The sequence below is a fragment of the Zalophus californianus genome, unplaced genomic scaffold, assembly GCF_009762305.2.
Source record: "Zalophus californianus isolate mZalCal1 unplaced genomic scaffold, mZalCal1.pri.v2 scaffold_53_ctg1, whole genome shotgun sequence".
Lineage (NCBI taxonomy): Eukaryota > Metazoa > Chordata > Mammalia > Carnivora > Otariidae > Zalophus > Zalophus californianus.
The window spans coordinates 3,688-13,152 of record NW_023365550.1 but is presented as its reverse complement, the minus strand read 5'-3'; the positions used below and the strand labels follow the sequence as shown (position 1 = coordinate 13,152).

General features: G+C 55.6%; 1 pseudogene; it reads right to left on the bottom strand.

The window, feature by feature from the left end:
* Nucleotides 1-7,637: 7,637 nt before the first annotated feature.
* Nucleotides 7,638-8,829, bottom strand: LOC118356700 (annotated as a pseudogene).
* Between the last annotated feature and the right edge of the window lie 636 nt (nt 8,830-9,465).

The following is a 9,465-nucleotide window of genomic DNA, read 5'->3' as shown; positions in this document are numbered from 1 at the left end:
AGAGCTAGAGAGGAGGCCCAGTAGCCCATCTCCTCACGCCTCCTCAGGGCCCACAGATACCTGGTCCCCGTGACTTATTAGGGGCTTAGCCAGTGCTTAAATCTCCAAAATCTAAATCTCTTGCCTTTGGGGATGGCAAAGAAAGGAAAGGGGGGGGAGGAAAGGAGGAGTAAAAAGAAACTGAAAGAGCACCTGGCCCTGATGGGAGGGTCTGTGATTTGGCCTCTAACTTCAAGTCCTTGACGGGCGCTTTCGACTTCCCCAGGGTGGTGTGGCCTTTTAGAGACAATTTAGTTACCATGGCAACCTCATCCCAGGTTTCATCTCCATGGCAATTCATTGGGGTTTTTCACCCGCCTGGTAAGTACACATGTGACTGCCCATATGTACATTGCAGAAAAATTAATATACAATCACATTTTTAGAAGTGGTGTATCCCATTATCCAAGTCTGCAGTCGGGAACCTAACAAGGCAGCTTCCAGGGTGGACGGGGGTTGTGACATCAAGGACCCAGAGCAGTCTTTGGGGCTACTCAGCCTTCTCACCGCCATTGTGAACCTTTCCTAATCTTTAGGGGTCAGTGCATCTTAAGCTCCCCATGGGCATAAGTAATTTCTCCTCTTCCGTATCCTCGCTGGGGTCCCACCCATGACACGACCTCAGAGTTGCCTCTGATGGCAAGAAGGATGGGATAGGGAGGAGGCGGATCCCTCTGACGACAACGCCTGCGGGACTCAGGAATGCTTCCGCCTGCTTCCTTTGTCCCTGCATCCCAACTGGGGGCACCCCTGGCACTGTTCCCGCTCTCTGTGGCAGACCTTGCATGCCTGACCTGTGGGCTTTGGGCACCCTCTTCAACATGACCTAATCTGCCATCTGTGTTCGAGGAAATCTTCATCACTTCTAGTCCACTGAGGGCACTCTTTCTGTTTTCCTGCAATGCCATGGATTTTCTTTACTGTCCGTCCTGATGTTTAGAATGATGTAGAGCCGGCTGGAGTGTCCTGTCTACCATCCTAACCTAACCTCCTCTTTCTCTCTCTACTTTTATAATAACAGCTTTCACTTTATAATCTGTCTAGTGATGGTGCCAGGTTGTGTCTCTCACCCTAAGCATCTTCATCCTCAGTAGTAGTGCATTTCATGATGGACGAGTCACCATCACATCTGCAACAGAGAGAAGTGGGAAGTGCTCACAAAAATAGACCTCCCACGTCCCAAACCATGAAACCGAAAAATCAAGGAATGGTTTCATTTCAAAATTTCGATTGAAATTGTGAAATATACCAGGTATTCACCTTCCAGATATCCTTTGAACTCAGACAGACTTGAATTTGAACTCTGATCATACCAATGATTCACTGTGGTCTTAGATGAGTGACCTAAGCAATTTGAGCCTTGTCTTCTTAAGCAAAGATGACAATATCGGCCTTGCAGGGATGATTAGATATGGGTTATAGAAAAATCAGAAAGGATTATGAGATAAAATAGGAAGAGTGCTTCACACCATTCCTGGCGTGTGAAAGATCTTCTTTAAATGGCAAGTATGCTTATTAGCACCTAAAAGGGGAATCATCCCCACGAAATTTTATTTTCATCTGACTGAAGAGAGTGCCCACCCTCCAGCTTGTGTTTGATTTGATTATCAATCTTTGATCCCTAGGATGAGTGGGGTCCCTTGGAAACAGGAGCTGTGTCCTCAGTTCAACAAAGGATTGTGATATCCCCAAACTGAATAAAGCATCATTCTGGGTGCTGTAGAAAATACACACACAGGGAAGACAGTTCTCAGGGATAATGCAGTGAAGGAGACAGACATGAAACCAGGACCCATAACGGCAAGGCAGAGCAAGGCACATGCCACACACTTTGGCCATCTGCCTGGTGGTTCGGAGGGTGAGCTCAGAAACCAGTCTGCCTGGGTTTGGATCCCTGCTCCACTTACTGGCTATACAACCTCAGACTAGTCTCTTCACCTGGCTGGACCTCGGTTTCCTCAAATGTAAGGATGTTAGTAGAAGCAACTCTTGGGAGAGTTAGAACGGAGCCTAACACATAGAAGGGCTTAATAAACATTAGCTGTTGTGATGTAGATGTACAAAGATATGCAGCATTTTCAGAGTAGAGCTTGGGGGCTGGACCCTCAGAGCAGAGAGAGGAGTGCCGGGAAAGGGGCTGGCACCGAGGTTTTAAGAAAGCCCCTCCAAGGTCAACCGGCATCCTCATGACACTCACAACCAGTTATCCAACACCTACCGTGGGCAGAGCCCTGTGCCAAGCTCAGCCATCATCATCCCATGGACCCTTCTCAACAAACACAGGAAGCGGGCTTTATAATCCCCATTCGACAGATGAGCAGAGTGTGACTCAGAGCACTTAATTAACTTGCTGCTGCACACACAGCTGGTTCTGTAAAGTCTGAACTCATTCCATTCCCTTCGCCTGCTCCCTGACACCAGCGCTCCTGCACAGATGGTCGCGAGGGTCTTGAGGATGCAGGTGGCAAGCAGGGTCTGCATAAGCCTGAAATGCCAGGGGCATCTCTCCTGTGACCAGCACCCCCTGACGGTCACTGAACAGGGAAGGGTTTTCTAATTCCGAAGCCTGGTTCCCACCCACAGAGATTCTGCTGTAATTGGTCTGGGGTGCAACGTGGGCGGCAGGACTTTGAAAGCTCAGCCAGGTAATTCTCATGAGCTGCCAAGTTTGGAAATCATGGGTCCAAGGGGAGGTCTTGCACTGAAAGCATCACTGCTGACGCCTGGCCCTTGCTGTGGCTCTGCCCAGACCCGCTCCGGTGCCCCAGGACTGGGCCATGGCGGGGGCCTCCTCGGCTGGGCCCCCCTCCAGCCCTCCACTGCTCTGGGTCCCTCGTCCTGCCCCTGAGTCTTTCCTCCTCCTCTCCCTTCCCAGGTCTCCAGAGCCTTCTTATGGCCCAAAGTTTCCCAACCCCAGGAGGAGCCAATCCGGCTGCCCTCCTGGAAAGGACTCAAGACCCCAGATTGATCCCCTCTGCCCCCTTGATCCCCGGCCGGAGCACCACTCTCATTTTCCCCACACAGAACAAGGCAGGGAGACGGGCTGGTTTCAGCAGGAGGGGGTGATGGCAGCACGCTCCCTCCCTCTCCCTCCCTGCACTGAGGGTGAAGCTTTGGGAAGCAGAGAAAGGGGCAGAGCCCAGGGCCCGGCTTTGAGGAAAGGTCACCCTCCGAGCGAAGCCTGGGCCTGGGGTGGTGGGCAGAGGGCAGAGTCCGCCTGGGGAGGGGGGGAAACCCCCTCAAGGCAAGTACCTGCTTTTTCTTCGAAGCCCAGCCACAGTCACCTTCAGTGTTGCTACGGGAACGGGACCCAGACCGGCAACCGCACCTCAGCAAGAAGGCGAGGGTGGCATGCAAGGCCCCTGGAGTCCTTGCTGAACTTCACCTTTGGAGCACAGGTCTGTCAGCCTGGCCCAGCTCACAGGGAAGCAGCAGCTCGTGCAGCAGGACCATCGGTGATGGGGGTTGGCCTCTGCCTGTCTGGTTGTGTCATCATCGATGTCCAGGTCCCCTGTCCTGGGCTTTCTGCACAAGCATTCCATTGCCACACAGGCCCCATGAGAAACCGAGGCTCACAGCCAGCTGTAAGCTCCCACCAGAAGCCCGCACCCCACGGGCTGGCCACACCCCCCCCACGGTGGAGGCACAGAGGACGGCCCCACTGAGTCCCCATGTGGATGGTTGTTCCATTATTGCATTACTAGCGTCTCAAGGGCAGAGTTGCCTTGAGCTTAGCAACCTCCTCCGCGGCAGCCCCAGGAGAGCCATCTGGGACACAGCTGGCTGAACCGGAACCAGGGGGCCCGGGTCTGCATGTCACCTGCGCCACCCTTTAGGTGCCACTGTGACCTCGAGCCCACTACCTAACCTCTTTGGGCCTCAGATTCATCATCAGTAAAAAGGAAAGTGGGGATAATGCTAACATCTGCCTTAAAGGATTGCTCTGAGGACGAATTTAGACAATGCCCTGAAAGCGAGGAGCAAAGCAACCGTTTAAAGAGAGAAAAAGATAGTTTACCACCACCGTAATCTGGTTTGCGAACAGAGCACAAGGAAGGGTGCAAAGGAAGATTCAAAGTGTCCACAGGGGTGTCTGTGTCAGGAGGTGTCCTCTGGCCTGTCCGCCTGGGTCAGCCCACGTGTGGAGGGCTACCAGGCCCCACCGATGTGGCCTTTGGCTCCTCCAAGATGGTAGAACACACAGAAAGCCAGATGTTGGTCTTATAAGAGCTAGTTTTCTGACTGTTGCTTTATTTCTTTCTCCCGAAAATTCGAGAGTGTTCCCTGTGGATTAAGCTCCTTCTATCTATGGACTAGAATTGCAGGTTCCTGAGTTTAAAGGCATATGGCTGCAAGAGTAAGCAAGTGCTGCCTCAGGGCCGAGAGGCTTGGCTGGCCTCTGGGGGTCAGGGATCCGGACATCCCGAATACCTCTTGTGACCTTGATCACCAAGAGGGAATCGTGAGCTGCACTCCAGGGCTGCTATTCAGATATCCTACTAAAGTCTTTTGTATAAAACATGTGTGTGCGTGTGTGTGTGTGCGCGTGCACGGGCGCACATGCATATTCCCGCGGGCAGGTGCACCCATATGTCTTTTCCCTCACTTTGGAATGCTCGGTGTGGACCATTTTTGTCTGTACCCATAACCATCACACGTCACCCTTTGCCTCTGAAACGTCCCTAAATGCTCGGGGCTGCTCTTGGTCTGTTGCTGGCTTGGGGTCTGGGGAGGTTCAGGGAGGGGGACTCCCAGCAGCGAGCTGAGCACGTGTGAAGTGGGCTCCAACAAGCAAGCGGGGAAGTGAGCAGACGTTCTGGGGTCAGCCCTCCCTCTGTCCCCCCTTCCAGGGGCTGTCTTGCTAGTGAGGGCACCTGACCCCAGAAATTGCATCCCTGACTCAGAGGTAGGGAAGCAGAGGGTCTGACTTAGTCCTTGATATTGGTGGAACCAGCGCCCAGCCCCAGGGCTAGTGGCCGTGAGAAGGGATGTGAGTATCTGGGGCTCCGTGGGCCCGAGGCTGAGCTAGACTCTGGCTCTGCCACCCCCTTGCTCACCCCGGTGCCTGGTGCAGAACCCGGTCCACAGCGGATTCACAAGAGACCCTGGGTGAGTGAATGAACTTGGGCAGGCCTGTTTAACTGAACTTTAGTTGCCTCTCCTACAAACGCGCCCACGGGAGAATATCTGCGCTTACTCACTAAGCCGTTGTGGAGAGTAAACAGGACCACGTAGAGTCCAGTCTGGGGTCACACAGGCAGGGGTGAATCCTAGCTCGGCACGTTCTTAGCTATGTGATGTCAGGCAACCTCTTTGAGCCTTAGTTTCTTCATCAGCAAAATGGGAGTAATAATGAAACCCTCCTCACAGGAGTGGAGCTCAGTGCTTGACACACTATCTAAGACCTTATTAACATGATACATTATTTTTGTCCTGCTTAGGAAAGTGCTTTGGAAACGACAAAATACGTTGCATATATGAATGACTTTTTCTGTCCAAGGATCTCAATTCAGAGAACCAAATATATTTGGCTAGGGAAAACATTCATGCAATAAACCAAAATAACAATGATCATAATAATGGTAGGTAATCACGTTATTATCTATTACATGTCAGGCTACTTTACACACATCATTTCCTGGGAGCTCTGGGGTCGGTTCCTTCCCGTTTTATAGATTAGGAAACCCAGGCACAGAGAGGTTGAGTTACTTCCCCAGAGTCACAGAGCTAGGAAGCATGGCAACTAAGATTTCAAAGACCAGGGTCCCAGGTCATCTTTTGTGAACCTGGAACCTTCGGAGATTTGGCCCCAGCCTCCTGGGCAGGCCTTGTAAGAGGAGCTCTCCCTGCCTGAGAGTAGGGGTGGGGAAAAGACTTTGGAGAAGCAGGTCCCTCCTCCATCCTCCAAGCTCCAGGCTCAGGATTCTGATCCAGCCTCACCTTTCCCCAGCAGCCCAGACCTCATATGCTCTTATGTAACTCTGTGTTTCCTGCTCCCCTGCCCCCACGCTTTATATAAGACAGCTCAGCAAACACTGGGGGACCCCACTTGAACTCGCTGTTGTTCTCCTTGACGCTGGAGCCTGTCTTTGAGTGTGCGTGCATGCGTGAGCATACACTCATGCACGTGTGCCCGTGTGTGTGTGTATTTGTACATGCGAGTGTACTAGTCATGGGATGGAGGGCACCAATACACATGTGAGGACACAGACATGTCTTCATTGGCCTTTTTTTTTTCTTGCAGTGAGAACAAGGCTTCCCCACTAAGGCTTTCCTTTTTCAACAAATTCAGGCAACTTAATTCTTGAATGCCCTGCTCTTGCCCTGGTCACAGGGAGCAGCAGATCCATGTTAGTAGAGGAAAGTTCTCACAGTGCTGATTCTCACTTGGTCAGCCAGGAAAGTGTCTAAGCCTCTATTCCTCCTGGAACTCCCACTTACCAGTCACTTGGGGTTTTAAGGGAACCCCTGCGGCTGTCTGAGCTGAGTCCTGCAGGCATTGGGTCAGCCAGGCTCCAGACACCTGTGCCAAACAAGGCCAGATACACAGGCTACCCACATCATTCAAGGCTGCTCTCCCCAGATGGCGCTGGACTACCTGCCTGTCCAAGCTATCAACAGAATGTTCTCCACATTGTAGGTTTTGCCCCATGGACACTTCACAAGTAGTCTCTGGCCCCTTTACTCGCCTCACCTGTCAAACTGGACGAATTCTCCCAGGTCTGAGATTGGGGTGGGGAGGTGGGTGGGCAGGTGACACGTCCCAATGATGAGGATTCTGACTACCCGGGAGGGCTCAGGAGCCAGGAAGATTCTGGGTTCTTCCTAGTCCGAGACCATCTATGCTTTTGTTGAGATACTGTCCCCTCTCCCGGTGTGCAACTCGGTGCTGAAGACAGGGGACTGTGTTCCCTTCACTTCTCTTCCCAAAGCCAAGAAAGGCTTCAGCCATCTTCCTTCTCATTCACCTTCACTTCCAGGGGTGGCAAAAGAGAGGCTAGGGAGAAATCCATTAGAGCCCTCTCCCCCACCCCCAATCTTCCAAGCACCAAGGTGCCTGCCTGGGGTTAGGACAATGGGGTCTATACATAAGCTACAAAGCCCAGCGTTCCTTCCTCCTATCTGCCCACCCACCCCAGCCCACCCCAGACCAGACAGCAGAGCCACCCATTCCCTCTTGGCCAGTGAGTGCCCATGTTCTTAGGCATTAACACTGCTTTGAGTTAATTGTGCATCTGCAAGAGGTGGCAGGGTTCTGGGCAGCAGGGGGCAACTCATAATGGGAGGTTGGAAATTCCCTCCACAGGGTGGCATTTGGAAGCCTTTTCTGCATTTTAAACATCCTGGGTCCTTTGCACCACAAAGCCTTCACCTGAACTTGCTTTCCCCGCTCCCCAGACAGCAAGGGCATATTTTCAGCGCCCCACTACTACTTGTTCACACTCGACAAGGGTGGGGTCCAAACCAGCCCTTAGAGGAGGCTTTAGGCCCTGTAATGTAACTAGATCTAGCCACCCCCCCATTAAATTGTATTTATTCACAGTCCTGAGGTATTAATTTTGCTGTTCGCCCCTCTTGCACTTAAGTCACTGAATTAATTTTTTTTTAATCTCACGGAATAGATTAAAATTTCCCAAAGATTTATATATTCTCCCTGCGGGACCAGCCCTATCCCCTCCGGAGCTATAGCCTCCTTAGCCTCGGGGGAGTGGGGTCTCAGAAGCCCCGGACCTGCCCCCTGGGCTCCGCAGTCAGGCAGCCAGGCGGCCCAGGGGGTACACACCGCCCTCCCGCCCCTGCCCCAGGCAACAACACATCCCAACACGTGCACACACACCCCGCCGAGGTGCCGGTGGGAAGCCGCCGGAAGCCAGAAGGCTGCAGTTTTATCACAAGGTTTCTTTTCAAAAGCTAAATCAGGCCAACAAGCTCAGCGACTCGGATTCTCCAACGACTTCCCCCACCCCGCCCCACCTCCAGACACCCCAAACTCCCACGCACGTGACCTCGGCCCCGGGCGGCCTCGCACGACCTCTCCCACCCAGCCACGCCGAGGCGCACACAGGGCCAGCCGGGTGTGGATGTCCCTCCCCGCGCCGCGGCCCCGAGTCCCGCGGTGTCCCGGTCCTGGCGGGGGGAGGGGGCCCGAGGTCCGTGGCTGTCCCTCGCGCGGCCGGCCCGGCGGCGGCAGAGCCCGCGCGGGGCACGAGGGTCCTGGTCTCCCTTCTCGTCTGCTTGAGGGCCGGGCTGGCGGTGCGCGGGCCGGGGCGGCCTCAGTACAGCCCCAGGATGGCGGCGCCCACGTCCTTGGAAGGCCGGCGCTCCTGCACCAGAAAGTTGATCATGCTCTCCGACTTGATGAGCAGGTTGCAGCCCAGGAAGAACACGCCGAAGACCACGGTGAGCGACAGCACGCAGAGCACAGCGATCTGCGCCACGCGCGACACCCACAGGCTGCGCTCGTCGGGCGCCAGCCCCGCGGGGACCCCGTCGCTGGCGGCCAGCGGCGCGCCACCCTCCCCCCCCCCCCCGGCAGCAGCCCAGCCACGAGCCCAGCCCGTGGCTGCGGTTCCCCAGGGCGGCCCCGCCGCTGCCGCCCAAGGCGCCCGCCGCCTCCAGGCCGCTGTGGTTCAGGAAGGTCGCATTCATCGCTGCTCGGCGCCCGGGGTCTCGGCGCGGGCCGGGGCGCACGGGGAGGCGGGCGGGCGCCCGCGCTCCCGGAGACGCTGGGCTCTGGGTGCGCGCGGGGAGAGGGGAAGGCGGGAGGCCGCCCGCGCGCCGGCACCCCTCGCGCCCCCGCTGCGCGAGCGCCCTGCCGCCCCTCCCCTAGCAACGGCCCCGCCCCCTCGCCCCCCCCCGGCCCCCTCGCCGCCCCCCTCCCCCAGGCCCCGCTGCTCCCCCCTCCCTGCCCCGAGTGCGGGCGCTGGAAGGGGTCGGAGAGGCGGGCAGTCCCGCCCGCGGGCCGGCGGCGGTCGAGCCCCGGGGGGCAGCGGCGGACTGTTTCGGGGTGGAAGATCTCCCCAAGGCGCCCATTCCGTGATTCGGTCCTCGTAGCCGTTAAGTTCTTCCTGAAGTCGGCCCTAAATCTCATCTCCGCTCTTCCCCTCCTAGTAAATCTTCCTAGACATCAGGAGTAGCCGTGACCCGCGGCATTGGCTTCCCTCGCCTCTCTCTTCGCGCCGCCGCGGCGGTGGCGAGGGGTGCGGGGCGCTCCCGCAAGCCTCTCCCCGCTCCTCCCCGCCCCTCCCCGCCCCTCCCCGCTGTCCCGGGGCTGCAGGCTGTGGCGGCGGGGCGTGCTGCCTCCTTCCCACCCTGCCCCTACCCCGCCTCACTCGATTTTTTTTTTAATTTTAATTTAAGAAGAAGTTTATTTCGGTTCCCCCCCCTTCATTCCTTTTTACAAAAAACGCATCATTGTAAACTAGA